At 33.3% G+C, this 24,651-nt stretch overlaps 1 protein-coding gene and 1 long non-coding RNA gene across 7 annotated transcripts in view; one reads left to right on the top strand and one right to left on the bottom strand.

Moving 5' to 3' along the window:
• LOC142232660 (protein ABHD18) overlaps positions 1-24,651 on the bottom strand; it is a gene marked incomplete in the record, with an annotated part of 369,540 nt that overhangs the window by 270,119 nt on the left and 74,770 nt on the right.
• LOC142236297 (uncharacterized) lies at positions 9,830-19,863 on the top strand. 2 transcript variants are annotated; one of them, XR_012721978.1, is made up of 4 exons: positions 9,830-10,430; positions 10,491-10,748; positions 10,818-11,417; positions 19,639-19,863. It is a non-coding gene; the product is annotated as an uncharacterized LOC142236297 (long non-coding RNA). The 2 variants fall into 2 exon arrangements; XR_012721979.1 differs by having other exon boundaries at positions 10,818-11,424.

Genomic DNA, 24,651 nt, shown 5'->3' with positions numbered 1-24,651 from the left:
AAATTGAATATTTATTTTTTACATTGAATAATAAAAATTAAATTAGATAAAACAATTTCAATATACTTTCCATTTCAGCATTTTTTCCTAAATATTGAACATTCTTAATAACTTTTTTCTAAGCTACCGATCATCACTTCGCCATCGTACATCTCATCGCTAAAATATTAATAACTTTCATTTCAAAGTTTTAAAAAACAAACACCAATATATGTCTAAAAAAAAAAAACAAAATAATTCATACCTTTATATTCCCTTCTTACATACTGGCTAAAAAGATGCAACAGCCCACGCCAACGCCAACTATATAACTGAAGCATGCCAAACAAAACCAAGCAAAACCAAAACATTCCTACAACAATAAAAACACATGTGCCTTCATTGAAAACAACACCTCATCCAGACAAATAAACCATTCGCCAATAATAAACACACACACACAAACCACTGAAAGAACAAAAACAACCCCACGCTCAGATATACACAACATCCCCTTCACTCGCTACCATTTCTCATTATTGCATTGCATGCTCTCACTCTCAAAACAATTCAAGTAACATCATCTTTACATTAAACATATTCCACTTTGACGAGAAAGATCTCTGTATATGCATTAGTTCATCGCATCTGTCCACAATTTACTCTAAAAACAATACTCTTAAATGCATATCAGTATAAGAACGATGAAACGTTTAACTTAAAATTTGCAAAAACTTCATGAAATGATATCTACCCATTTTTGACGAAAATGTCTATAAATTTAATTACATGTGAACTAAAAATATTTCATTGGGAAATTTTTTACCAACAATTATTAACCATAGGAATTTTCAGTAAGAAATTGCTATCCACTTTCAAGTTCATTTTTCGTAAAAAAATATTTTCTCATACAAAAAATCTTATGGTAAATTGCACTTATTATTTAGAAAATACTTTACATTTCACAAGTAGTTTTATAGCATGACAAACGAATTTTTAACTACCAGTTAAGAAATTTTTTAAGGAAATTTCCATCGTATTTTGTAAGCCATGAACTAAACGATTGCTACTTAGAATTTGTAAAATTTGCTTTCGAGTAGTTAATTTTCGTTGAAGATACGAAAAATGAACTAAAATTCTGCACTGTTAGAAAAATATGTTTTACATATGTTCCGATATAAACAAAATGTGTTTCGGGCACAATTTTTAAACACAATATATTTAAGTGCAAACATGTAATGTTCCTAAACTAACACTAAATGTTTGGGACACATATGTTAATATGTTAGAATATATTATGTTTGGGGCATGAATGTTTCATAAAAATAATATGTGTGAATGTAAACATATATAAATTTACAAATTTCGAGTAAACATATATATATTGTGATATTTTATTCAGAGAGCGACAGAGAGAGAGAGAGAGAGAGAGAGTATAGAGAAAGAAATAGAGATGGAAACCGGGAGGGTTGACGAGAGATATCAACATAACACAGCGAGAGAATCAAAAGAGAGCAATTTCTGTGAAACTGCTTGTATGTTGTTTCGGAAAGTCTAAATATTATTTAATTTGAATACTCGTGTAAAGAGAATAGACATTCGGAAGCGGGCATTAAGTTCGAGTTTTGCTAAAAAATTGAAAAAGGTTATTTTCTTTAAAATGAATTATTAAAGAAAAGTAAAAGGCAAAACAGGGTCATTTTAGAACGATAATGCCAACTTAATACCGGCCTTAAGGGTAAAAATGAAATTAAGTACAAAACACGATAAGTTTTAAATGCATTTAAAATGGTGTTAAATGCTAGTAAAAAACTGTTCGCGGCTAACTAAATTTATGTGTATATAATAAAATTATTTATGTATGTTTATACTAGACTCCACGTTCTTCTTTTGTTAGAGTTTTTGAATTCCTTCCAACATTTCAAGCTTTTATACCAAAAACAGTTTTTTGCTACAAAATTGTTATTTTTGCAATAAAAAAAAATTATCCAAAAGCTCAGTCCATTTCGTTTATATCAAGCACTGTTCTTTTCTGACTGTAAATCTTTAATAGCACACATTTCGAAGTTTCATTGTAAAAATTTCATTTAATAATATAAAAATATAAATACAAAAATTAAAAAAAAAAATTGGTGTTCGGTCGGAGTAGGGATTGAACCCAGGACCTTTTGCATGCAAGGCGGACATGCTAACCACTGCTCCACGTGGCCAACAAATATATGTTTCTGTTGAATAATGTTTTGTTTGCATCGGCTCGTGGGCGCTGCAAACTATGCTATATAAATGTAACTTATAACGATATTTGTCTATTGGTAACTATAACAGCTACGTAGCCCAGTGGTAGTGTGTTGGCTTACAAATTGCATGGTTCCCGGTTCGATTCTCAGTCCAGGCGAAAGGTAAAATTATAAAATTGAATAATTTCTTCAACATTATTTGTATTACAGAAAAAGGTGCCAAGAACTAAAAAAATTCGTGGAAGTGAAAATTATGTGAGGGAATGAGCACAATCTTCTTTGGGGAAAATTCTTCCAAGCATATAATATTTTTGGGCTCAAAATGCTTCACAACTTATATGTTCACATAAAACAAACATATTAATGTTTCGGCAGTATCCACTAATATATGTGCTTCCTGCAAAATATGTTTGGAACATATATTAGAGAAGCGATTTTTTCTGAGGGTGTGGAAAATTCTTGTAATAAATTATTGTAAAAATCTTCTTAAATTTACGAGACACTTTTTTTTCTGTGTAGACAGTCATCATTCGTCAAAATGACAACACGTAATTTCATTTTCGATTTAAAATGCATTTTAGTCTATTGGGAAATGGTAAATTGAAGTTATACTAATTCGACCGTTTTATGCATTTTTGTTTTATACTACTTAAAACCAAATTGAATAAGAAAATAAATTCAAGTTTGGTTCACTTTTTCGCTCACGATGAAAATTATAGCGTCTTGAAATCAGCCGTAGTCAAAATGACGAAGGATGACGTTAATGTACAAAAAATAAGGATGACTGTCTAGGGTTAAAAGAAAGTTAAAGAATCCTTACCAATTCACTATTAAATTACAGGCAAAGGAGTACTAAAAATTTGTCCAAATTTTGTAAGGGGTTATTCTGAAATTAAATATTTGTTTTTACATTAAAAATATTACATTGGTTTCCAAAAAATTTGATTAAAGAAATACTAAAATAAGGTATTAAAAACCTGTAATTTTGATGATAAAAAGGTCACAAAAACGTAAATATTCTAGTTGAAATAAAGCCAATTTTTGAAAGAAAACTTACCAATTCTGTATTTTTTAAATTTGTTCGAATCCATCTGGAGTTGCTCTGAAATTAAATATTGTTTTTACAACAAGGAAAAACATTAAACTGGTTTCCAAAAACATTAATTAACAAATAATAATATACATAAAAATATTCTTTTTAAAAGAAAGTCATATTAAAAAATACTTACCAATTTATGAATAAACTATACGCTGAGGTATAACAAAAATTTTCCAAATTCATCTGGCATTGAATATTAATTTTTTACATAGAATAAAAAAATTCAATACACTTTCAATTTCAACATATTTTCTGTGACAACCCCCTTATTTAAGCGGATCTGGTACTCAGTGGTGTTATGCTGCGGCCTAGCTCGCCGGATGGGGTGGTTCTTTCCGCTTTTTAGGGTTGTACATTTAAAATATTTAATGTACCAGTATGTTTTTCTGAACCAGAGCTGGGAGTATGCAAAGAGTGTTAAATAGCAATTAAGCATATACAGCTCTGATGTTTTTTTGGTATTTTCTCTCAATGAGTGAAATGGTATGGGTGACTCTCTCAACCAGTTGATTCAAGGATGGGAAGTCGCAAATCATTATGTTGGGCTATTGTTGTTTGAGTAAAACGGGTATGCTTTTTTTATGGTGTTTTGCTAAAGGACAAATATATTTAAAATTCAATAGATATTTTGGATTCCTATTTGAGACTTGGTGTTCAGTCTCTTAGGCAAGCCCACCCCATATGACATTTCTGTCATCCATGATATTTCCGTTGCCTCTATTAATATGTGGAAATATCCCAAGATTGATTTAGCCTACTTTTTAACGGCTGTTACATTTCAACCTTATTAAACAGTTTAACACATTTTTAAATTTCTTTTTACGTTCAAAATTTCACATTTCGTTTTATTCTTAGATTTAACAGTATGATAACATGTATTTTAGTACAATAATAATAATAACAATAATTGACATTTGTTATAAACATTTACATAGGAATATTTTATTATAATTGTGTAGTTTTAAGGCCTTAAATAAATAATATTGAGATTTTATGTTATTTAAACAAATGATATTAGGACTAATTTGGAAAACAAAGCTGAATCCCACCTGCAGCCTACGACATTGTGATGGGTACAATGTCCTACGGAAGGATCGCACAAGAAATGGAGGTGGTGGCCTGGCTTTCATATTACACCGTTCCGTGCAGTATAGACCTATCACGCTTGTGCTAGACACTAATGACCCGTACATGGATGTATGGGGGTAGCAGTTAAGTGTGGGGCTGCCGAGATAGAGCTATACAATGTGTACATACCGCCGGTTGGTAGCTGTGCTCCTGGTTATAGCCCAAACATTGAGTGGTTGTTGAGCGGGCATAACCGATTGGTTCTAGGAGATTTTAATGCCCACCATGAACTTTGGCATTCTCTCCTGGGTAATGACCAGAGGGGCATAGCTTTGGCAGAGCAGATAGACGACTCCACATTTTGCACGGTGAACGAAGAGGCCCCCACGAGAATTATGGGTGACTGCAGCAGTTCGCCAGATTTATCGTTAGCATCGCCTGGTCTGATAAATGACGTCTCCTGGCAACCCGTCATTTCATTGGGTTCGGACCACCTCCCCATAATTCTCACCATCAACCGACCCTCCGATTTCATAACCTCTGAACGCCGGACGTTTATTAATCAAAAGAAAGCCAACTGGGAAGGCTTCAGAGAATACACCGATCGCCGCTTCAGTGAGCTCCCGTCCCCCTCACATGTTCATGTTGCCCAGAGGGAGTTCCGGGACATCATCAACGCAGCAGCCGCTCGCTTCATACCCGCTGGTCGAATTGCCCAGGTGAGGCCCAACTTCCCAGCCGAAGCGGCGGCACTCGCAGACGAGCGTGATGAACGCCTGCTGATCCTAGAATCAGAGAACTAAATCTAGAGATTAGTAAGATAGTCGACGAGCACAAGCGGAACACTTGGTTAGAGCACCTGAAGCAATGTAACTTAGGAACAGGAACTGGTAAATTGTGGTCAACAGTTAGAGCCCTCTCGAACCCCTCCACAAGGGATGATGGGATTTCAGTCACATTTGGCGACGTGACTGTGACTGATCCGAAGAGGTGCGCCAAATACTTCAACCGACAGTTTGTCGAGCATCCCGAGAGTGATAGAGCGAAAAGGAGAGCCACCCGTCGTGTACGTGGTCTCCGAGCCGATGACACACTACAATTTACTGCAGCCGAAGTTACCAATGTCATCAACAGCGCGAAACCATCTAAGGCGGTGGGCCCTGACGAAATTTCAATGCTAATGCTGAAACATCTGGGAATACTGGGAGTTGAGTACCTGACCAGACTCCTCAATTTGTCTTTGGAATCACACATTATACCCGATGTCTGGAAAATGGGAAGGGTGATTCCACTACTGAAACCGGGCAAAGATTCGAGCAAAGGTGAATCGTACAGACCGATATCCCTTCTTTCGCCAGTAGCCAAGACACTTGAGGCATTACTCCTCCCCAGCCTTGTGGAGAATTTTCCAGCTGCCCACCATCAACATGGATTCCGTAAGGTACATAGTACGACAACAGCCTTACATGCCATTTCGACACATATTAATAAGGGACTTAACCAGCCCAGGCCGTGTCACAGGACGGTCCTCGTGGCGCTTGACCTATCGAAAGCATTCGATACGGTCAACCATGCCACATTATTTGAGGACATCGAGAATACGTCCCTACCGGCAGGAGCGAAGCGTTGGGTGCTGAATTATATGTGTGGACGCCAGTCGTACGTGGAATTCAGGGACAGAAAGTCAAGACCGCGTAGAGTTAAACAGGGAGTTCCCCAAGGTGGGGTGATATCTCCGGCACTGTTTAACCTCTACATGTCCTCGATTCCACCCCCTCCTGACGGCGTCGAGATTGTATCATATGCGGATGACTGTACAATCTTGGCATCTGGGCCCAATGTTGATGACATTTGCGATCGGTTGAACGTCTACATAGCTAATCTTACCAGTTATTTCACTGCGAGAAACTTGAGGATATCCCCCACCAAATCCTCAGCCACACTATTTACTACATGGACGGCAGAAGTGCGCAGGCAGTTGAATATCAGAGTCGATGGAGTAATAATTCCGACCACAAATTACCCCAAGATTCTTGGGGTCACATTCTACAGCCTTTTTAGGTCATCTGCCCATGCCACTGCAATTTGTAATAAGCTCCGTGGTAGAAACAAGGTCCTCAAGTCACTAGCCGGCAGTACTTGGGGTGCGGACAAAGAAACCTTGCTAACTACTTATAAGGCAATTGGCCGGTCAGTGGTAAACTATGCAGCGCCAGTGTGGACACCGCAGACCAGTGATACGCAGTGGAATAACATACAAACCTGCCAGAACGCTGCTCTTAGAACTGCGACTGGGTGTCTCCGCAGCACACCCCTGGATCACCTTTATGTGGAGACAAAGATCATCCCTGTGCGAAGACACTACTACATGTTGTCAAAGCAGTATCTCCTGGGTTGTTATCGCAGTAATCATCCAAACCACCATCTTATGGATACACAACCACCACCCAGGAACGTAAGGGTTGATATACATAATCTAGAGCGCGAGATCCAGCGCTATAAAAGAGAGCCTCTAGATCAAGCAGCGTACCAGGCAGGTTTGAACAGGATTCATGAGCTGAAGCGGTGAGAAGCTACAAGGTTAATCCTGTTCTTGGAGTCCGACCACCGCCCATAGCACCGGAGGAAAGAGACCTCCCACGGCAGACTAGGGTAGTTTTGGCCCAATTAAGATCAGGCAAGTGCAGCCGCCTCAATTCCTACTTATCGGTGATTGATAGCAGCGTAGCTGACGTTTGTCCAATTTGCAACCAAGGGCCACACGACACGCGTCATCTTTTCACTTGCCCAGCCAAACCAACCCGACTTACCACCAGATCACTCTGGACACACCCCATCTTAGTCGCAGAGTTCCTTGATCTGCCAACAAGCTGATGTACCAAGCGTATAACATGAAATGGATGAGATCACAATAAACTGTTACAACAACAACAGGACTAATTTGGATTTCTTTTATATTTTTACTGGTAAAAAAAATGGAATTTTAATATGGATATTTATTATTTGTGTAATAAAAACAATTATAATTAAAGAATAAAGTTATTAGACTGGAATCATGTATATACGCTTTAAACAAAAAAGATTCATTTATTTATTTAATTGTTTATTATTTTTAATATTAATTTATTAATTGTTTAATGATATTTTAACAATCAATAATAATAATATTTATGATTATTTTATATAATTTTATTTTTTTTTTATTATCATTTTTTTTTTATTTATAATACTTATTTTTTTATACATAAATATATACATTTTTAAGCGTTATAATTATGATGTTTTTATTATTTTATTTTAATATTTATTATATATGTATGTTTTAATTTTTAATTTTATTTTAGTTATGTAGATTTTAGATAATTTTTATTTTTCATAATATTATTTAAATTATAGTTATATATCTTTTTTACTGTTTTTAATTTAATATATTATTTATATTTATTTATTATGTTAATATATTAGATTTATTTATTTCTAATTAGATCAATCAATTAGGTTATTATAAATTATATTTTTTTTTGCTTTGGTGTATATAAAAATTATATTTTTGTTTCTTTGCACGTAATTTTGTCTAATTTTTGTTTTCTTTAATTTAAGTATTCCAAAAAAAATATTTTTATTTTAGAATTTTATTAATTTTCTTTCCGAAATTAGTTATAACAAAATAAGTACATATATATATTTATTTTTTTTATATATATATTCATAAGAAATTTTAATAATTTTTCTTACATTAATTTCAATATATATTTTGTGTAATTTTGATACTAATAATTTTGTAATTTTCATAGATAATTAGTTCTTTTTTTATTTCAAGTTTTCAGATTTTTAGTTTAGTAAAATTTCAAATATTTTCAGCAAACTTTCATTTCTTATTCTTTTGTATTTTGAAATGGTTTCTTTAAAATTTCGTTATAATTGTTGAAATTTGAATTTCTTTATAATGTTTACCATTTCTTTTCTTTCTTTTATAAAAAATTTGTTGAGCACCTCCGATACGTATGTTATCGAAGGTACCCACGTGTTTCTTATGATTTGTTTCAATACATCACGGGACAATCACACATTTTTCACAACTTTTTACCTTGGGATTTTGCTCTAGTATTCATAATTTGAATTTCTTGGCTGTTTCACTTGAATTCGGCCGCTGTTACACTCCACGCAATCGACAATGACTTTCAAAGTATTTGCAGTTGAGACATCGGGGTCGTGTCTCTACTGCTCTAACCCAAAAAATGTTGGTGGTCACACAGTACCTATTCAACGTTTTCACAAAAAAAAAAGAATATTTCATCAGAAACTGAATAAAAACATTTGTAAATGCAGAAATCTCTGGCAAAGAGTGTCCTAACTATGAACACATTCCCTTTTTATATGCGTGCATCATATTTTCCTTCGATGTTCTATTGGACATTGGTCAAACAATTTCGCTGGGAAATTTCATTAAAACCGGCAAGAATGCTTAGAAGGACACGTTTTTCTTCAATATTATGGGCGATTTCGATAAATTAGACTGTATCCTTTTCACAATTTCCAGATATACACAACCAATGTCCAATTACATACATGTCAAACCTAACCTCTAAATTTGCATGGAATCATTAGGTCTTGAATCAACATTGGATTGGCATGGCACGAAAAACGTGGTTTTGTGTTGGACATGCAATTGCAACCCATGTTTAATTCATGTCCCGAGATTATATTGCCTGGTTCCGCATAATTTTAGAAAATACCTTAAAGTATAAAGAATATACACTTTTCTCACCTTGAATCTGACGAAATTACAACCAATCAATTATGTGTACAATAATATAACGAGCACACACTATCACACTATATGTCACTTTACTATTTATTCAAATTTCTCATTTATCTCTATCGACCGATTTCGTTCTTGTCCCGAAGGTGTTAAAATGTGAAAGACATTTTTGCCTTGGGATGCGCAAAACGTCACCTCCGTCGACAAATGTTCACACTGGAAGGAGTCAGCTGTGTGATCATTGCGAACGTTTTTCAAATCGGTTGCACCATATGATCTCCTTGGAAAATGTTATTGTGAATTATTCGCTTCTCAAAAAAACAGGTGACATGTAGCAAGCCGAACTAGTGACAATAACAATAGCAAGAAGGAAGTAAATAAAACATTAGAATTTCTGCAAAAAGAAATTTATAAAATAACTCTAAAAAGATACACGTCACAAAGCCAGCATTTTTTCGCAGCCCGTGAAGTAAAAAATGTTGGGAATCTACAAAAATGAAATGTGTAAAAAAGCGTAAATAATTTTGTGAAAATCTCTTGTATGTACATGTGTGTGTGTGTGGTTGATGTTTGTTTGCTTTGCAGCAAAACGACATTGGCAATGTTCAAAATGTAAGTGATGTAAATATTTTTGTTTTCTTCACTTCAATTTTATCAAATGTTCTTTCGTTTTCACAGGTACTTGAATTGGATTAAAACAACAAATAGAATGCAAAAATTACAGCGATCTACAGTACTCTATGCCAACAATATCTTTCTGTTCGTGGATTGGTGTGATATTCCTTTTGTGGAGTAATAATGGTCAATGTTTACCTGTTGTCAACATGACTGTAGCCACCCTTGTGGACAGACATGAAAATGATTTTGTTCGATATGCCAATCATCATTTCAATAATCCAATGCCACCAAAGGCTGGCCATCAAGATAAGTGTATTATGATTTTATCATAAATATTTACATGCAATTGTTCTGCAAAAGTTCCTTAATATATATTTCCTATCGTTTCAGGTATTGATTCTGTCATTATTGTGGACTACAACAAAGTCATGATGGTTGTACTGTGTATAGCAAAGGAGCTAAAAAAAATATACATATTTGTGGAAGCTGTGTCGCCGTAATAAATTTTGTTTTCCCAACATCAAGAAGGTCGAAGATATGAGTATAATAATTGGGTTAGGCCGCATGTGGCATCAGATAAAAATGTTGACAATTTGAGGTCAAATTAGATGTGACCCTCAAAAATATTGTCGTGTTTATAGCCACATTGAACGATGTTTTTCCTTAGGTAATTATGCCATGATTGTTTTTCGATTTCGAACAGTAAAACTTCTTCTTTTTCTTTCAGACCATGTATGTGTTTCATGAATTACTCGATGTTTATGGCGTGAGTGGAGCTGTCCTGTGTGTTATGTATGTCTACCTGACAACTAAATTAATGGAAATTTCCTTGTGAGCATGAATGGAAAATGTGTGGATGATTTTCCATTAGACCAATTGGGTCATAAGCGAAAAATGACAAAGCAAATCTGTAGCCTACATAAAACACACAAATTCTATATCCTCGTAGCGAATGTCAACATCGTCTAGGTATAGAAATGAAAAAGTAAAGTATTGGTATATTACATCATTGTAATCATGTTGATTCTTATTTCCTTATTTTTCTCTTTTTCAGGTATGTTTTCCTGTCTGTCGAAATTTTCAAACACCAGTTTTACCATTTTTGGAATTCATTAGATGTTGGTGTATAAAGACGAAAATCGATCCTTACAGCAATTATGTTGCTAGGTATTTCCATATAGCAAAAGAAGGACAATTTTGTTTATGCATTATGCGGACGTCGTTGTAAACAACATTGCGGCCGTAAAAAAATTATTTGTCTAGCATAAAAGAGGTCAAAGTTAACAATTGGAATTTCCTGAAGTGGTTATTTGTATGATGTGTGAGATGGACTTTTGCATTTTGGATTGTTTGTTCCTTATTAAGATAAGTTCTATTGCACTTTGTTTTGTGGACATATACTAATTCAATTCTTTCTCTTTTTAGGTATTTAAAAAAATATTTTCCAAGTTTACTAAAATTTTTATTTGCTTTTTGTATAGATGCTGTAATTATTTTCTTTGGATAATGCGGTTAAATTATGGATGAGCGGATAATTATGAGCGTAAAGCAGATTATGAATGGAATGAGTACAAATATAAACTTATGGATTTTTGGATGGAAGTTGCGGCTGTAAATTTAATATTTTATACTTCAACGAATGATAATTGAAATCGTAAGTGGTAAGAAAAATGAGGTGTATGTTCACAAGTAGAATAGGTAGATATTCATATATATAGTATGTAGTCACTTATATGCGTAGATTTGGGCATGTACTATTCCGATAAATTTTCCATTAAGTGTTTCCACTTCGTACTGACAATTTCCGACCGACTTTACTATTCTACACTTTAGCCAAGGTTTACAAAACTTCGCGTTAATTCCCTTTGCAAAATTACTTTGCACAAAATTCTTTCTACACAGAAAAAAAGGTGTCTTGTTAATTTTAGGACCAGTTTAACTTCCACATAGTTCAAAAAATTTACTGTAATATAGTTCATTTTTCGTAACCACTGCGAAAATTAACTTAGCTAAAGGAAAACTTATAAAAATTCAGTAAATGTTTTTTAGTTCACTAACTACGAAATGGGACGGATTTTTCCTTAAATAAATTTCCAATACAATAGTTAATGCATCGTTGATTGTATTATAAAAAGACATAGGCAATATAAAAATCTTACTACGAAATGTGGACAATTTACTAAGAAAAAATTTTGTATGGAAAAAAAATTTTATAGTAAAAATTAACTTAACCACAGTACCGATTCGTATGGCGGCTTCCTACAGCTTATTTCGGTTTTTACTATAAGTTGGAGTATATTTCCTCACATTGAAAATTTTAGATAAAGTAGAATAAAAAGTAGTTAATTTAATCCTTGACGGGTGTATATAATTTTTTATGGATTCCTCGTAAATTTTGAATATATTTTACCTTATCCTATAGATAGAATACCAACTAATCAATAAACGTGATACTGGAAATTGAAGTGAAAAGAAATTATGAAATTATTGCATCATCTTTTTTTTTTTTTTTGTTTGTGTTTGTTATTGCGATGATGTTATGGAATGTGTGTTGTTGGTATCTTTTGTGGTGATAGTTGTTTTGTTGCAATAGCGAGATCAGAAAGGGATCATGTGTGTGTGGAGTTGTTTTTCTTTACATATGTGTCCTTTATGACTATTTGTGTCTTTGAGTTTTATTGGTGCATTCAGTTCTGTTGATGCATTTATGAAGCGCACACGTGGTGCGCTTGCGTGCGGTATTTGTGTTTATTAATAAAAATACATTTATTTCGTAACATTTTAGAAACTGATAAGTGAATGGTGTGATGTTAGAGAAAACAAAAACACTTTATATTGATAAAAAATAAATAACTCTAAAATAAATCACATATTAAGAAACTGTATATTTCTATTAATAATTTAAAATTAGTGCGGTTTTAAATTGGTTTACATAAAAATATTCATAATGAGTGGTAATAAAATGATCTATATTTACTCTACATCTGGATCACAGTACAATTTTTTGAGTCTATATTTTTATGTTATAGCGAGTCCTTAAGGTGTGTACTAAGTTCGAGTTTAGGTGCTAAAATCAGAAATAAATCAGTAAGAAAAGTATAAAATTATACGCCTTCGATGCAAATTTAAATATAACTTGATGGAGAATAGCTCGAAACAAGTTTTTTATAAAGTTTATATTCTTTAAATGGATTACACGATTAAGAACAGAAAATCGTTTTTAAGCTTATGTAGAACGCTGTTTTTTAATTTAATATGATGAATTGTTTTCAAGTTATTCCAATATATATAGCGGAAGTCCCTTAATTTTGAACATAACCGTATATCTCAAAAAGTCGAGCTCTTAAAAAAACAAGTGTAAATTTGGATTCAGCAACCTCAAATTACTAAAAATTTGATATAAATTTTAAATGAACACAAAAACGGTTCAATTTTGTTCCCATGTATTTCTAAAGAAAACTAATCATGAAAAATTGGGATTTTAGCCACTAAACTCGAACTTAATATCCACCATAAATACTAAATGCTATATTGACAAGTGGAAATTATATCTAATTTTATAATATTTTTATTTCATTTATATTCTGAGAAGGATTTCAAAAATGTCCCATTTGTGCATGGATATGATTCCACTAATGTAGTAATTGGATGATTTTTTTCAATGTGGTAAGTTTTTCGTCCATTTGTAATAAAGCCAAAATTTCTATTTATTAAAAATAATTTTCATTTGCAGGATGACAGCAAATCTAATGGTATTTTTTGGAATCTTCTTACTGTTTAATGCTATCTAAGCTGATATCCCTATTGGCTCTAAGAAAATTCTCTTGTAAGTTAAAGATCAAAATACCATAGAATTTGATAATATTTTTATATTTCATATACCTTTTTAACTTCAGAGGCTTATGACGCAAATCCACACAACAAAAACTAGCGAAATCGGTGAAATTGGACAAAAATGAAATGAAAATAGCAACTTATGGCATATATCTTTCATATGGATAGAAAATGGAAATTGATATTAATTAGTTTCATTCTACTAACATAGAATATTACTCTTTTGAAGAAGCAATTACTAACTACGGAAAAGTAACAACATACAGCGTACAAATAAAAACATTTCTTTTATTGTATATCATAAGCCATAGTTTTATGTAATATAATAATAATTTTTTGAAATAAAATACTGGTAGTTATGAAAAATTGTCTTATATTGTACGAAAAATTTCTTAGTTGTATACAGGCTTGTTGTACCTTTAATTCCTAAATTTATTTACTTCTTTGAAAATTATACTGATGAATAGTTTATTTGAAACCAATTTCTAAATATAGGATTCCCAAAAACTTGTTCATTTTTCCGGATAGCAGGAATATTTTGAATGAGTGTAAGTACATTCTTCCCTCAGCGTAGTAAGAATGAACTAAAATACGATGCAATACATAAACTTATTTATAAGAAAATCATGAACTTCTCTAGATGAAAAAAATCTTTGGCGCCAAATCATGGTCATTCTTACTATCGGTTAGTTCATTTTTCGTAAACAATAGTAAACTTTTTTTTCGGTGTAAAAACTTCTTGACCAGGGTGGAAAATTGTGACTCGACTTCTCCTATTGTAAGATCTTACATTTCGTTCATATGCTTCATGTAGTTTCTCTTTTATTTTCTTGTGCACTATTTGCATTTTATCAGACTTAGGTAGAACAATTGTCTCGCCGTCCTCAAGAGCGTTTAGTTTTCTAAGTATACTGTAGGCGTCAGCGTGAGTAATCATTTGATAACCAGTAAGGGCAAAATATGGTGAGGTACCTGTAGATGAATGGATTGTCGAGCGTAACGAACATTCTATTTTCGACAAATTCTCATCCCATCTCGTCTGGTCAGTTTGCAGGTATGATCGAATACTGCTCAATATAGTCTGATTAACTCGCTCGCTGGCGTTTGCCTGCGATGAGTGTATCGGTGATCGAATATGTCGTATACCAAATAATTTTAAAAGATCTTGGAAAGATTCGGACAGAAATTGTTTGACATTATCTGAGTGTATAAACTCAGGTACACCAAATTTATGGAAAATTTCTTCCACAAGAAATTTGTTAACCAATTTGGTTGTTGCCTTTGCCATTGATTTCAATAGCACAAATTTGGTCTTATGGTCCAATACAATGAAAATAAATGATTTTCCTGACTTGGTTCGAGGATAAGGGCCGAGGAAATCAACGTAAATCTTCTGAAATGGCCTTTGGGTAATAACCTCATTGTCCATTGGTGGTCGTAAAGTACACTTTGGATGTTTGATTTCTTTACACATGTCGCACTTATTTACAAAATCTTTTATATGATTGACCATAGAAGGCCAATAGAAATATAAGCGAACATTTTGTAAAGTTTTTGCCATTCCACCATGCGTTGTGTTCTCCTCATGCGATTTCCTCACAATTCCATTTGTTAATTCTTGTGGAGGCCAAATTCTCCAACAACACTCCTCTGATTCGACATCGCCCTGATTAAACTTAACCCTTTTGTATACGATACCATCACATACTTTTAAATCGGGTAATCTGTTTGCGTTCTGCTCAATTGTGTCAATTAGTGCAAGATAATCAGGATTTTTGAACTCTTTGGATTTGAAATCGATTATGGCTTGATCTTCAAGTGCTAGTTCATCCATACTTAATCGGGACAGCATGTCAGGCACAACATTCTTCGATCCTTTTCGGTGCTCGATAGCATATTTGTATCCTTGAAGTTTCAAGCTCCACCTAGCTAATCGGCCATTGAGGTCACGTTGCCTCATTAACCATTGGAGACTTGAATGGTCCGTAATAACCGTAAAATCCATCAGTTCGACATATTGCCTAAAACGCTCGATCGCCAATATGACCGCCAAACATTCTTTTTCAGTGGTTGAATAATTTTGTTGGGCAGTATTTAACTTTTTCGAAAAATATTCGATGGGATGCTCGCCATTGTTGTCATCTTTCTGCGCCAACTCCAACATTCGAAGCATCACACTGTATAAAGAACGGGCGATCAAAATCCGGACTTGTCAGAACTGGGCTTGATACTAGACACAACTTCAATTTTTCGAACGAATCCAAGGCCTCAGGGGTCATTACAAATTTAGAAGATTTTCTTAGTGTGTCTGTAAGTGAGGCTGTGAGAGTCGAAAAGTCGTGGATGAATCTTCGATACCATCCCACAGTACCCAAAAACTTACGCACATCTTTTTGGCTCTTAGGTGGTTTAATGTTCATAATGGCCTCAATCTTAGATGGATCTGGTTTGAGTTTACCTGCACCCACAATGTACCCTAAATATTTTAACTCTTTGTAACAGAATTTTGATTTTTCCATATTTATGGTCAAACCAGCTTCTGTTAGCCTATTTCCAACAATGTTTAGCATTTCCATGTGTACTTGGAAATTAGGTGAAACAATCAATAGATCGTCCAGGTACACAAATACACGGTCTTTCAACTCTGAAGGAATCACTTTGTCCATCAGTCTACACATCCGTTGAGCAGCGTTGCACAGTCCAAAAGGCATTACCTTGAATTGGTAATGTGGCCTACCTTGAACGGTGAACGCTGTCAACGGGCGACTTGATTCCTCCAGAGGAATTTGCCAAAATGCGTCCTTTAGATCTATTGCGGAAATATAAAAGGTATCACCTAGTCGGGCTAACAAACCGTCTATGTTGGGCAAGGGGTAAGCGTCTTTCCTCGTTACCTTGTTGAGTTCTCTTGCATCCAAACATAGGCGATTCTTGTTCGGTTTAATCACCAGAGTGACCCTGTTGTTCCACTCTGCATTTGTTGCTACCTCTATAACCTCAAGCTGGATCATCCTGTCCAATTCTTCGTACAAAAGCTTTTGTACACCAGGACTAACTGGAAAGTACCTCATCTTTTTCGGAGCAGCATTTGCAACATCTATGGAATGCTTTTCCAGGTGAGTTTTTCCAAGTCCATGCTTGGTATAACAACGAAATGAGAGCTTCACATTTTCCAAAATAATTTTCTGTTCAGGCGTCAAATAGTGTATTTTCCTGTCATCGTCCAATGTATCCATCTCACAAACTTCCGTATTTTCCATTGTGATTCGAAATCCTAATTTCTGCCAAAAATCGTACCCAAGGATTAAACTTTGTTTCAATGTCGGTATTAAATAAAATAATATCTCTTTATTTGTATTCCCACATTGTACAGATAATTTGACCTTGCCAATAATTTGCAATGGCTCACCGCCAGCAGTATTTATCGTTGATTTATAATTCAAAATTTTACCCTTCATCATCCTGACATTTTCTAAACAATTCTTCCCTAAACAACTGACTGCTGCACCACTGTCCATCAATCCATGAAATTCAATTCCATTCAGTTTCACATCCATATAAGGTCGAATATCACCTTCCACAGTTAAACAAGCCGACGCAATTTCTTTTCGCTCTTGTTTTCTTCGCTGATATCCTTTCCTAGCTTTTAAAACATTCCTACTTATTTCAGGTATGAAATCCCTAAAAATGTCCTCCCTTTTCCTATTATAATTCTCTAATCGGGTTTCATAAGGTATAATGGTTTTAATTTTTCTACTTGAATCTAGGATTGATCCACTTGAAAGAATTTTAGTGCATTCTGAGTTTCGATTCCGTATATTACATTTATCATCAGTTGTCTTAATTAAAGCATTTCTATGTTCGGAATTCAGAATACTTCCTTGATGCATATTCGGTTCATCGTAATTTACTATGATTCTAGGCTCATTTAGGAAATTAGATGAATTTATAATTTCTTCATCAACTTTCTCGAAAAGTTCATTTCCTGGAAAATTTGTCGTCGTCTCGGTTATGGTATATAATTTATCATTTCGACTATGTTCGGATATTACTGGGTCGATTCCTTCTTTGAACATGTTTGCCCAGTCCTCGCCATGTTCTTGTTCGGGTTTCCCGAACATTTGGGGCATTTTGGAGAAGTGGTACCATCGAACCCACATTTATAGCAAAAGACATTACGTTGTTCGTCCGGGCAGTCTACAAATGTGTGTCCGTTTTTCTTGCAGTTCCAGCAGACAAGTTGCCTAGCTGGTCCTGCATTTTGATATAATGCCTCCACTTCAGGAATGAAATTCGAAGGCTCTATCTCTTCCACATCAAGTTCATTAATACGTCGATAATTCTGTTGCCTGTAAGAGATTCGTTTAGAAATGTTCCTCTCGGCTCTCTTACATTCTTCCAGAAGTTCATCGATCGTTTCAATGTCCTTCGGGAAAATTAATTGTACAATACCCTCCTTAAGATTATCCTTCATAATCCGTACAAGTTCATGTTCGTGTATTGGAATGCGCAGTTGGTTTCTGAGCTTAACAATTTCTGATATGTACATATCTGCAGTCTCAGAAGGTAATTGTCGCCTTTCCATTATGCGTCTCTGTATTTCGAAATCACTTTCGAAATTTCGAAATTTCTTTATAAAATGATATTTTAAGTGGTCCCACTGGCATATTGGGTTTTGTTGGCGAAATTGCCAAATCCAATCATGTGCCCTACCTGTCAATAGGTGGTGGAAACCCTTTACAAAAATATCCCAAGGACAGTTGTAGTCAATTCTCAATGATTCAGCTCTAAAAACAAAATCTTCGACGCTGACTGATTTTGACGAGCCATCATACTTCAAACCCCACTTTTGCAATTGCAAGGGTGTTATAGGCTTGTGATTGTAAGGCTGATATTGGTTTGGAATATTTTGTTGTATAAGTCCATGTGGTCGATAGTTCGGGTGATCTGGCATAGGTGGTGTGAAATGCGCTTGTTGATAAGGCTGATAATGATTTGGTGCATTTTGTAAATTTTGCATATTTTGCCGTCGATTATTGTTCACCTGCTCATTTGAGGCTCTGTTTGGTGGAGGATTGTTACTACCATTATCAAGCGAATTCGTTGCTTGAGAATTCAAAGAATTCCTAATGGCTTGTGGAATCATTACTGCAAGCCTTTGCTCGATTATCTGTAACATATTCGCCTGAGCAGCTCCTACGGACGCACTAACATAATCTTGCAAGCTCAAACCATTTCCGTTCACCGCAGATTCTGGGTTAACGTTTTCTTCTAACGTAGGCAATTGATTCATTTCTGAAAATTCCCTTCTAATAGTCCTGGCAGTAATACTACTATATTCAGGGGTTGTAATGGAATGCAATGATTCCGGTGAAGATGTAGTTTGTGGGCCAAATCCGTTAAGGAAACGTAAAGACAGTAAAGGTGGTATATTATTAGAATTGAGAATGGTTCTATTAGCACTAGATGTATTAGAATTAGCGCTAGAGGTGTTAGAATTCGAATGTTGAGTATTATTCGTGGAATTGTTTGTCGACGTATTCAAGTTTGAGTTATTCCTATTACTGTCTGGCTCAAAAGCCTGCGCATTGGGGTTTAGATTACCTGATGGATTGTTTCTAGCAGCAATTCTGCTTGACGATCTAGATGGTGCATTAATCCCTGATCTACTAGGCATGACGTAAACTCAGAGAAATGTCTCAATAGAAAAAATCGATTTTTAATATGTCTGTGGATGTCGTTTTTTTTGAATGTCTTTTGAAAATACCATAAATAAAATGGAAAAGTATTTAATGTCGTTATAGGCGCCAAAAGATTAAAAAATTATTAAATGTGTGATATAGACAAATTTTTAAATATAGCCAAATTTTGGAAAATATTGAAATTTGCAGAATATTTGTTTCAAATTAATAATGATTAATTATTTGATTTTGTAGTTTTTTAGTATTATATACTGTTTCTACTAGTTAGTAACACACAAAATTTAAACATATATTACATATACTTGATAATAATTATAATTTTTTTTCTTTTCTTTTCAGATTATTATATTCATTAAGGTTGAAGTTGGTAACAGGTCCGGTCAAAAGAAGGCAATATTGGAATCCAAAAATACAATATTTTTATAATTTTCAGTAATATATAAGTAGTTTCTAATTTTAAATTTAGAATTGTAATATTGTAGAAAATTTTAATATTGTAAATAATTTTTAAAATTTGGTTTTCATTTTAAATAAACAAAACTAAAAATTCTATTGAATTTTAAATTGTTGTGTTTTAGTTATTGGTATTGGTTTTATATTAGCAAAACAGGTTTGAAAAAAAAGCATATAGGAAAAATAATAATTAATTAACTGGATGAAGATTCCAACTTTTAAATCATTTTGCTCGAGAAATTTGAAACAAATAGATATATTGGGCTATATAACCATAATAATCTATGCTTTCAGATTTCTACATAGCAATTTGATTTAAATTTTGGTTTCATGACACAACTGCGGAGTCTATATGAACATCGTTGCGAATCGGCATGGTGCTAAAGCTCCTTCCGTGACATCCAATGTTCATTGATAGATTATTTCATCGGCCTTGTTCTATTTCATAAAAAAAAAGAAATTAATAGATGGATAATTTTATGTGGAAATGAATGTTATGTTGTTTGGTGTCATTATATGGCACTGTAATATAAAGGGTGATTTGTTAAGAGCTTGATAACTTTTTTTTTAAAAAAACGCATAAAATTTGCAAAATCTCATCGGTTCTTTATTTGAAACGTTAGATTGGTCCATGACATTTACTTTTTGAAGATAATTTCATTTAAATGTTGACCGCGGCTGCGTCTTAGGTGGTCCATTCGGAAAGTCCAATTTTGGGCAACTTTTTCGAGCATTTCGGCCGGAATAGCCCGAATTTCTTCGGAAATGTTGTCTTCCAAAGCTGGAATAGTTGCTGGCTTATTTCTGTAGACTTTAGACTTGACGTAGCCCCACAAAAAATAGTCTAAAGGCGTCAAATCGCATGATCTTGGTGGCCAACTTACCGGTCCATTTCTTGAGATGAATTGTTCTCCGAAGTTTTCCCTCAAAATGGCCATAGAATCGCGAGCTGTGTGGCATGTAGCGCCATCTTGTTGAAACCACATGTCAACCAAGTTCAGTTCTTCCATTTTTGGCAACAAAAAGTTTGTTAGCATCGAACGATAGCGATCGCCATTCACCGTAACGTTGCGTCCAACAGCATCTTTGAAAAAATACGGTCCAATGATTCCACCAGCGTACAAACCACACCAAACAGTGCATTTTTCGGGATGCATGGGCAGTTCTTGAACGGCTTCTGGTTGCTCTTCACTCCAAATGCGGCAATTTTGCTTATTTACGTAGCCATTCAACCAGAAATGAGCCTCATCGCTGAACAAAATTTGTCGATAAAAAAGCGGATTTTCTGGCAACTTTTCTAGGGCCCATTCACTGAAAATTCGACGTTGTGGCTCGTTAGTAAGTCTATTCATGATGAAATGTCAAAGCATACTGAGCATCTTTCTCTTTGACACCATGTCTGAAATCCCACGTGATCTGTCAAATACTAATGCATGAAAATCCTAACCTCAAAAGAATCACCCTTTACAAGGTGTAAATAATTTCCACTAAATAGGGCGGCAAAGTTTGATGGCCAAAAAGTCGAACCAAATACTGTCGTCCAATGTTATTGGGCGTCAAAATGTGGTTGACTTTTAATACTACCAAAAAATTAGCCCCATGTTGTCGGGCGCCAAAATGTGACAACCCCCTTATTTAAGCGGATCTGGTACTCAGTGGTGTTATGCTGCGGCCTAGCTCGCCGGATGGGGTGGTTCTTTCCGCTTTTTAGGGTTGTACATTTAAAATATTTAATGTACCAGTATGTTTTTCTGAACCAGAGCTGGGAGTATGCAAAGAGTGTTAAATAGCAATTAAGCATATACAGCTCTGATGTTTCTTTGGTATTTTCTCTCAATGAGTGAAATGGTATGGGTGACTCTCTCAACCAGTTGATTCAGGGATGGGAAGTCGCAAATCATTATGTTGGGCTATTGTTGTTTGAGTAAAACGGGTATGCTTTTTTTATGGTGTTTTGCTAAAGGACAAATATATTTAAAATTCAATAGATATTTTGGATTCCTATTTGAGACTTGGTGTTCAGTCTCTTAGGCAAGCCCACCCCATATGACATTTCTGTCATCCATGATATTTCCGTTGCCTCTATTAATATGTGGAAATATCCCAAGATTGATTTAGCCTACTTTTTAACGGCTGTTACATTTCAACCTTATTAAACAGTTTAACACATTTTTAAATTTCTTTTTACGTTCAAAATTTCACATTTCGTTTTATTCTTAGATTTAACAGTATGATAACATGTATTTTAGTACAATAATAATAATAATAACAATAATTGACATTTGTTATAAACTTTTACATAGGAATATTTTATTATAATTGTGTAGTTTTAAGGCCTTAAATAAATAATATTGAGATTTTATGTTATTTAAACAAATGATATTAGGACTAATTTGGATTTCTTTTATATTTTTACTGGTAAAAAAAATGGAATTTTAATATGGATATTTATTATTTGTGTAATAAAAACAATTATAATTAAAGAATAAAGTTATTAGACTGGAATCATGTATATACGCTTTAAACAAAAAAGATTCATTTATTTATTTAATTGTTTATTATTTTTAATATTAATTTATTAATTGTTTAATGATATTTTAACAATCAATAATAATAATATTTATGATTATTTTATATAATTTTATTTTTTTTATTATCATTTTTTTTTTTTATTTATAATACTTAATTTTTTTATACATAAATATATACATTTTTAAGCGTTATAATTATGATGTTTTTATTATTTTATTTTAATATTTATTATATATGTATGTTTTAATTTTTAATTTTATTTTAGTTATGTAGATTTTAGATTATTTTTATTTTTCATAATATTATTTAAATTATAGTTATATATCTTTTTTACTGTTTTTAATTTAATATATTATTTATATTTATTTATTATGTTAATATATTAGATTTATTTATTTCTAATTAGATCAATCAATTAGGTTATTATAAATTATATATTGTTTTTTCTTTGGTGTATATAAAAATTATATTTTTGTTTCTTTGCACGTAATTTTGTCTAATTTTTGTTTTCTTTAATTTAAGTATTCCAAAAAAAATATTTTTATTTTAGAATTTTATTAATTTTCTTTCCGAAATTAGTTATAACAAAATAAGTACATATATATATTTATTTTTTTTTATATATATATTCATAAGAAATTTTAATAATTTTTCTTACATTAATTTCAATATATATTTTGTGTAATTTTGATACTAATAATTTTGTAATTTTCATAGATAATTAGTTCTTTTTTTATTTCAAGTTTTCAGATTTTTAGTTTAGTAAAATTTCAAATATTTTCAGCAAACTTTCATTTCTTATTCTTTTGTATTTTGAAATGGTTTCTTTAAAATTTCGTTATAATTGTTGAAATTTGAATTTCTTTATAATGTTTACCATTTCTTTTCTTTCTTTTATAAAAAATTTGTTGAGCACCTCCGATACGTATGTTATCGAAGGTACCCACGTGTTTCTTATGATTTGTTTCAATACATCACGGGACAATCACACATTTTTCACAACTTTTTACCTTGGGATTTTGCTCTAGTATTCATAATTTGAATTTCTTGGCTGTTTCACTTGAATTCGGCCGCTGTTACACTCCACGCAATCGACAATGACTTTCAAAGTATTTGCAGTTGAGACATCGGGGTCGTGTCTCTACTGCTCTAACCCAAAAAATGTTGGTGGTCACACAGTACCTATTCAACGTTTTCACAAAAAAAAAGAATATTTCATCAGAAACTGAATAAAAACATTTGTAAATGCAGAAATCTCTGGCAAAGAGTGTCCTAACTATGAACACATTCCCTTTTTATATGCGTGCATCATATTTTCCTTCGATGTTCTATTGGACATTGGTCAAACAATTTCGCTGGGAAATTTCATTAAAACCGGCAAGAATGCTTAGAAGGACACGTTTTTCTTCAATATTATGGGCGATTTCGATAAATTAGACTGTATCCTTTTCACAATTTCCAGATATACACAACCAATGTCCAATTACATACATGTCAAACCTAACCTCTAAATTTGCATGGAATCATTAGGTCTTGAATCAACATTGGATTGGCATGGCACGAAAAACGTGGTTTTGTGTTGGACATGCAATTGCAACCCATGTTTAATTCATGTCCCGAGATTATATTGCCTGGTTCCGCATAATTTTAGAAAATACCTTAAAGTATAAAGAATATACACTTTTCTCACCTTGAATCTGACGAAATTACAACCAATCAATTATGTGTACAATAATATAACGAGCACACACTATCACACTATATGTCACTTTACTATTTATTCAAATTTCTCATTTATCTCTATCGACCGATTTCGTTCTTGTCCCGAAGGTGTTAAAATGTGAAAGACATTTTTGCCTTGGGATGCGCAAAACGTCACCTCCGTCGACAAATGTTCACACTGGAAGGAGTCAGCTGTGTGATCATTGCGAACGTTTTTCAAATCGGTTGCACCATATGATCTCCTTGGAAAATGTTATTGTGAATTATTCGCTTCTCAAAAAAACAGGTGACATGTAGCAAGCCGAACTAGTGACAATAACAATAGCAAGAAGGAAGTAAATAAAACATTAGAATTTCTGCAAAAAGAAATTTATAAAATAACTCTAAAAAGATATACGTCACATTTCCTAAATATTCTTAATAACTTTTTTCTAAACTACCGATAAAATATTAATAACTTTCATTTAAAAGGTTTAATAAACAAACACCAATATATGTCTCAAAAATCCAAAATATTCCATGCCTTTATATTCCCTTGTTGTATACCTACTTAAAAGATGCAACAGCCCACGCTAACGCCAACTATACAACTGAAGCATGTCAGACAAAACCAAGCAAAGCCAAAACATTCCTACAACAACAAAA

This window comes from Haematobia irritans, chromosome 4 (assembly GCF_050003625.1).
Source record: "Haematobia irritans isolate KBUSLIRL chromosome 4, ASM5000362v1, whole genome shotgun sequence".
Lineage (NCBI taxonomy): Eukaryota > Metazoa > Arthropoda > Insecta > Diptera > Muscidae > Haematobia > Haematobia irritans.
Note: the sequence above shows the minus strand (reverse complement) of the source record. Positions and strands in the feature narration are given on the sequence as shown.